Source organism: Thermobia domestica, chromosome 1 (genome assembly GCF_964235325.1).
Source record: "Thermobia domestica chromosome 1, izTheDome1.hap1.1, whole genome shotgun sequence".
Classification (NCBI taxonomy): Eukaryota; Metazoa; Arthropoda; class Insecta; order Zygentoma; family Lepismatidae; genus Thermobia; species Thermobia domestica.
In genome coordinates this window covers 181,700,501-181,706,771 of record NC_137454.1, presented here as the reverse complement: position 1 = coordinate 181,706,771, position 6,271 = coordinate 181,700,501, and positions in this window count along the sequence as shown.

Below are 6,271 nucleotides of genomic sequence, written 5' to 3'. Positions count from 1 at the left end.
GCAAGAACCAATCTCGATAACGTTGAATGTTCCGGCGTGCATCATTGATGGCTTTAAAGTATGAAGGAGTAAAACGAATATTGGAGTAGGTGTCTCTTTATCTCCGTACTTTTTACTCTTTTCCACTTGACAGTAGCTCATATTCACGAAATTGCCCGAGTTTGCCTTATATGAGCAAGTGGACTATATAATATTTATAAATATTTGTGAACACATTTTGCAAAACTGTATCACAAAAAATAATATGACAGCCTTTATTTCAAAGAAGAAGAATAAGAAAAAAAGATGCAAGGTGAGAATGTTCATGATCATTTAAATCGCTTATCATTTATCCCAGAGAAGTTATTGCATAGTTAAAGATTATCATAATAACAAAGTTATAGCTTATTGTTGAACAGCGCTTGTATGTTCATGAATATATAGTAGTTTACTATATTGCTATTGATTGTATATTGTAGATATTTTAAAAAAAAGTATAATTGCTATAAATAATATAGAATGTAAAAAGATTGTACTATAAGTTGTATGAGTTAGATAGTAGAATAAAATACAGAGGTATGAATTTACGACTGTTATATCCTTTTCCAGAAAAGTATTTGTCATGGTCGAGGTATTATTTACGTTCTTATATGAATTTATTATAAGAAAATATAGTTCCTATAACAAGAAGTAGTGTTTTGTGTACACCACCTGAAAGAGTTTAGTTTGTACGTTGTGATATTTCCTCAATCAATGAAACCATTAGTGGTAGTAGACTTTTACTACTTGTAATTTTAGTAGAAAGTTTAGAGTAGAGATGGAATATATTCCTCGAAATGTATTTGATAGCAAAAAAATCGCTTCTCGATATCTATTTTCATTTTCACAATTTAACAATCAACATTAAAACGGGATGTGATTGATTTCTATCATTTTTGGAAGATGAATCAGCTCCATCAATGATTTTGGTTCCTAATTTTTCACCCTTTTCATCCTGGCCAGAACACATTATCTATCAAGCAGTTCTTTTTAAAGTTGATTCACTTAATCTTAATAAAAATATACATATATAATAAGTGTCTCCTTCAATCAGAGCTTTTGGTTGTTCTGGACGAACATTAACTTTGTATATGTATAGGATGTCACCTGTAGAGGCTTATATCTAACAGTGTACGGCGAAATACGTGCTCAGACACTCCTACTTTGTCCACTGATAAAGTCTTCTATTAATTGTGCTACAGTTCGCGTTTTACCAACTTTAACCATCTACAACACTCGACATTTTTAATGAGATATGGCCGCTCCAGAACTTGTCGATTGGTGCTTGATTCACCGTCCTTCTCATATCTTGGAAGACACTAACTATGGCAGCTTGCGAATACCCGACAAGTCACGCTCTTGCCGAGCTGCTCGTTTCCAGCCGCCTGATCATCATAATCTGGATTCTATTAAACTCTGATATATCACCAGCCTTTCCTATTTTATACGCAAGAATCAAACCAACTGATCGTGTGATATACAGTACCTCTCACCGTGTGGCCAGCAATTCAACCGTGCCACGTGCCTCTTACGTCAGCCTAAGAACTTCGTTCAAGAAGTCACAATGATTTAGCTGGTGAGTTATAAAAGGAGTTGTTGGTAAATTAACCTCAGTAAAAGTTAAGCATACATCGTATGCCATCTTCGGGTGCTGACCAAACTTAGCATCGAGGTAGATTTAGCAGCACTTTCGTAGTTGCGCGTGTGAAATATTTTCCTGTGCAGACCTTATGTTTACGTGATATAGGCCATCAAAATTGGGAATTGGATAGTAAATTTTCACAAAAGAGTAACTGATTGCTACTTAGCAGAAGAATAAGAGGAAAATACCAGGGTTGGAAAAAAAACGTGTTAAAAAAAAAAACGTGTTTAAAACATGAAAAAGGTGTTCAAAATGTTTTAAACATGTTTTAAAACATACACGAAAAAAACATGTTTTAAACATTTTGAACAGTTTAAAACATGATTTTAAACGTTTCAAAATCGTGTAATAACGTATTTATTTAGAATTTTTTGCTCTTGCAACCGATCTTTTCATTTATTTTATTCTCGTTAAGACTATACTGTGTTGGGTACAGAATATTTCAGTATAGATTAGTAATTCTCAACTTATTTCATATCAAGACCCCCTTTTATTACACCTTCTTGCTAGTGACGCTTGTAAGTACTTTCTTGGTTGTAATAAGCTTTTTAGGTAGATTTTAAAATCTACCTAGTATAGACATTTCACACAATATATCAATAGCATACTGGAAAAACAAAAGTCCTCACCATCCTTGTGTATTCAGAACAGGTTGAGGGGGAACGATGAAACTTAGAAGTGGTATAACACATCAGATGGTGCTATCAAGCATCATGGCAGACACCTTTGACTGGTATTCGAAATTTCAAATTCAAAGGGAGTCATGTTACATGTTTTAAGACTAGAATTTTAGCAGAAATACGGTTGTGCGGTTATTTTAGCCCTAAAGCAAGTCATTTCGGAGTTACCGCTTCTGAAAGTTTTCTTGTTAGGCCTTTAGGGGCTAAGCTCGCACTTCGTGGAGGCGGGTGAGATTTTTATTGCAAAATTTGATTACTGTTTCAGAACACTGACGCTAATAAAATTATTTTAAAATAATAAATTTTCGAAAAGTAACCTTTGAAACACACTTGATGTTGTGCTAACTTTGGAATATTTTCTGCAAGTAAGCTTATGTAATTGGGTGTTTATTGAGTCAATAATTTATTGAAGAAAGGTAATATTTGGGTCGTTCAGAGCACAATGGTTCCAAATCCATTTTCAATAAAGTTCAGTTTTGCTCAGCAAATGAATTCTATTTCAAAGCGTAATATCTTCGCAGTCAAGAGTCCAAAACAAATGTAACTAAAACTATACGAAACGACGTGGGATAGTTTCACATGACAGCTGCTAGATAGGGCCGTAAGTGGGACAGGAGGGAAAGCGCCCCCATCCCCACTCTAGATTTCAGACTTTTGGGTCCGTAAGGGAGTCTTAGAAATCTTTTGAATAAGCAAAGTCCAAACAGAACAATTTTGAGGTCCTTACACCGAGTAAGTACGGAGAAGATACAGATTATTAAAAGTGGAAAGTTGCTTACGCCCAATTCCAGAATTTGAAACAGGCCGGAAACTCGAAAGTAGCTACCTTTAGAATCCTTGTCCCCCAATATATATATATATATATATATATATATATATATACAAGATAGCAATATAGGCCTATAGCTCCTTACGGCCAATGATGGAAATGGGTTATAAATGATAAAAATCCGTATTTATTCGGTGCAAGGACTTCAAGCTTTTTATGTTGGACTTTTCTCAACAAAAGGTTTCTGAACCTGCATTACTGCCCTCAAAATCTGAAATTCAGGGTAAGGGGCGGATGACCTCTAAACGAACGTCCCTCTCTAGTGACAATTACATAAACTTCTAGATTGCATCTTGTCACCTAGTTTTTCTTTCTTTCATCTCGGATTCGTGGTTGTGAAAATGTGACTTTTTCCGTAGATATATTCTTTTGGACATACCCTTCATTTATTTAACGTAATTATGCATCACTGACTATGGCATTCGGAGCTTGAGTTGTTAATCATTCCCACGGTGCAACATACACAATATAATGTTAAAATCTTAAATTTATTAGCAAGGAGGGAAAATTAGCCCTCTTTCCCCTTTCTATCAACGCCCTTGTCTAGCGGTTGTCCTATGAAACTCTAGTCCACACCCTTTCACATGGTTTTTGTTTCATTTATTTCGTACCCTTGACTACAAAGATACTACGTTTGCTGAGCAAAAATGAACCTTGCTGAAAATGGACTTGAATCAGTTGTCCTCTGAACGCCCCATATCTATAAATATTTTATAAAAACTGAGTTGGAGCCAAATTTATCCTGCAATTCAAGTTTGTTCGAAACGCATAAAATTAGTTTGTTTAGTTTGATTGATTACAGTCTTGCATCAGTAGCAAGGCTATGAGACAGGGATTTTTGTTTAAAATGGGATCCGAAGCACTAATTCTGAAATTTTACATCGCATCGCAGTCAAAATTTATTCAGCAAATTCCGACGTCTCTTGCCTCTACCTTCAAAATTTAATGTTAAAAGACCGAAAATTGAGCCCTGTAGCGTGGTGCATACATACAGACGCACAAATTGAAATCAAATTATCCCAGACACTGGTGTTCGGCACTGATGTTACAATAACTATCACGCTTTAATGGTTAGTTACGCGAGCGACTGTCATACCTTGCGCTTTCTCGCCTGGTCCCTTGATACAAGCTATGCCAAAGTGTGAAGTTTTTAAGAATATTTAAAACTGAGGTGGGGAAGAGGGACGAAATAAAATTTTCATAATATGATGAAAAATATATTGTTCATACAAAATTAATTCTTACCTGAAGTTTCTAGTTGCATCTCAACCACGTCACTGACGTTAGCATCATCAGAAGCAATTTTCGGTTCAACATTTTTATCATTTGTTTGGGTTTCCAGTTGTTTCACAGCATTACATTTTTTATAATGATTCTTCATTCTTTGAACTAAACCAATCATTTCTTTCTTACACGTTTTGCGATGAGCTCGTACGATCATTTTCTTATCAGATTAGGTTTGAGTTACTTTAATAAATTTGCTCCAAATAACAGTTTTATTAAAATATATTCATAAATATGTTACGTAATTACACTATACAATACAGATTTTTCACAAGCAAACTACAACTGTAATACACCCTTCAACACGGAAAAAATCTTCATCACACGTTAATATACACACTTTTTCAGGAACTTTTAAAGAAACAGTAAATAGTTGTGTCCAGGTTTTTGGTACAAATATTCTTCTGTGCGTCTTTTAGTAGTAACACATGCAAATTTTAACAGCGTTAGAAAAACAGTAAGCAAAACAGCAAAAAATAAGGAACCAGACATGAACAATTTTACGCACAAAACTTACTTTGCATTAAGTCCGCTGGCAAAACTACAAAAGATTACATTCCTTGAACAGAGCACAATTTACATTTTACAGAATATCAAAATATTATTATCCACTAATACACGTTATTGTGATAAGCCTCGCAACAGCATCCTCAAACCTTCGCCGAGATTACAGACAAAAGATCTCCTCCAGTTTCTTACCAGAGGGCAGCGTTCCCAAAACTGATGCAACGTTCCCTCTTTGTACTGCCATACTGATGCGTTGCAGTAGAAAAGAGGTTGCTCTAGCGTCTCCTGACGATAAATAAATGCGGTGACCAACTTCTTTTATAAAGTGAAGGCCTTCGGGACCCCATGAACCACCCGATTCGACAGCTATAGCGACAAAATGATATTTGTCGAGTAAATTGCTATACTTCCTGCGCTTTTCTGTTTCCCGGCGAGCAGCCACGTTGCCAGCTTGTGCTGAGGAAGAATGCAGATTTGAAGGGGCGAAGGTGTCGGAACAAGTAAAATCCCATAGAAGTGCTTTTCCTTTCTTCCACGGTATTAGGATCATACCATCTGGCCTCTTGCCGTCTGCACGACTGCATCCCAACGGTTCACATATAGAAGAAACGCCTGCTGAAATTAGTGCCCTCATGATAATGTTGTTGACGCTGGAGTGGCGTGAATGTCTGTCCGCACTATTGGCACAGGACAGTCCATGAAGGCCCTTCTTGTCTACGACACTTCTACAGGCAGGACATCTGTGTTGCTCGCAAACATCTGCTCCCAAACGCAGTGCACTGGCAATTCGAAAACTGTCATTGGGAAGATGTAATCCTAAAGAAGGTGACGGATAGCATGGAGCCAAGCTCCTGCTTCTGGAGATGATGTAGCTAGAAGTCTGGCCTTATCTTCTGGGTTATCGGATGACTGAAGTAGAGCTGAAAAGTGATGATTTATAAGAGGATCGTCCCAAGAGGATTGTAGTCCTCTCTTATCAAGGTCAGGGGGATGTGATCCCACTATAGATGACCACTTAGCAATGCTATCGTTGACATCCGAATCCGATACTAGGCTAAGATCTTGTTGGAGAATGGTCTCGATCAATGACTTAGCGCCATAGAATGAAGACAGAAAGGATGTAATAGCCAGATCCATGGCGCGACGAATGCCGAGACCTCCGTGGTTAACAGGAAGGGACGCCTGCAACCAAGAGTTATTGTTGAGTGAACTATTCAGGATAGATTCTAGACCGGTTTTCAAGGTGTTGTCATAGCTTTCTTCTTCCCGTAAAACTCATATTAAACGATTCCAAATTGTACAGAGACTGAG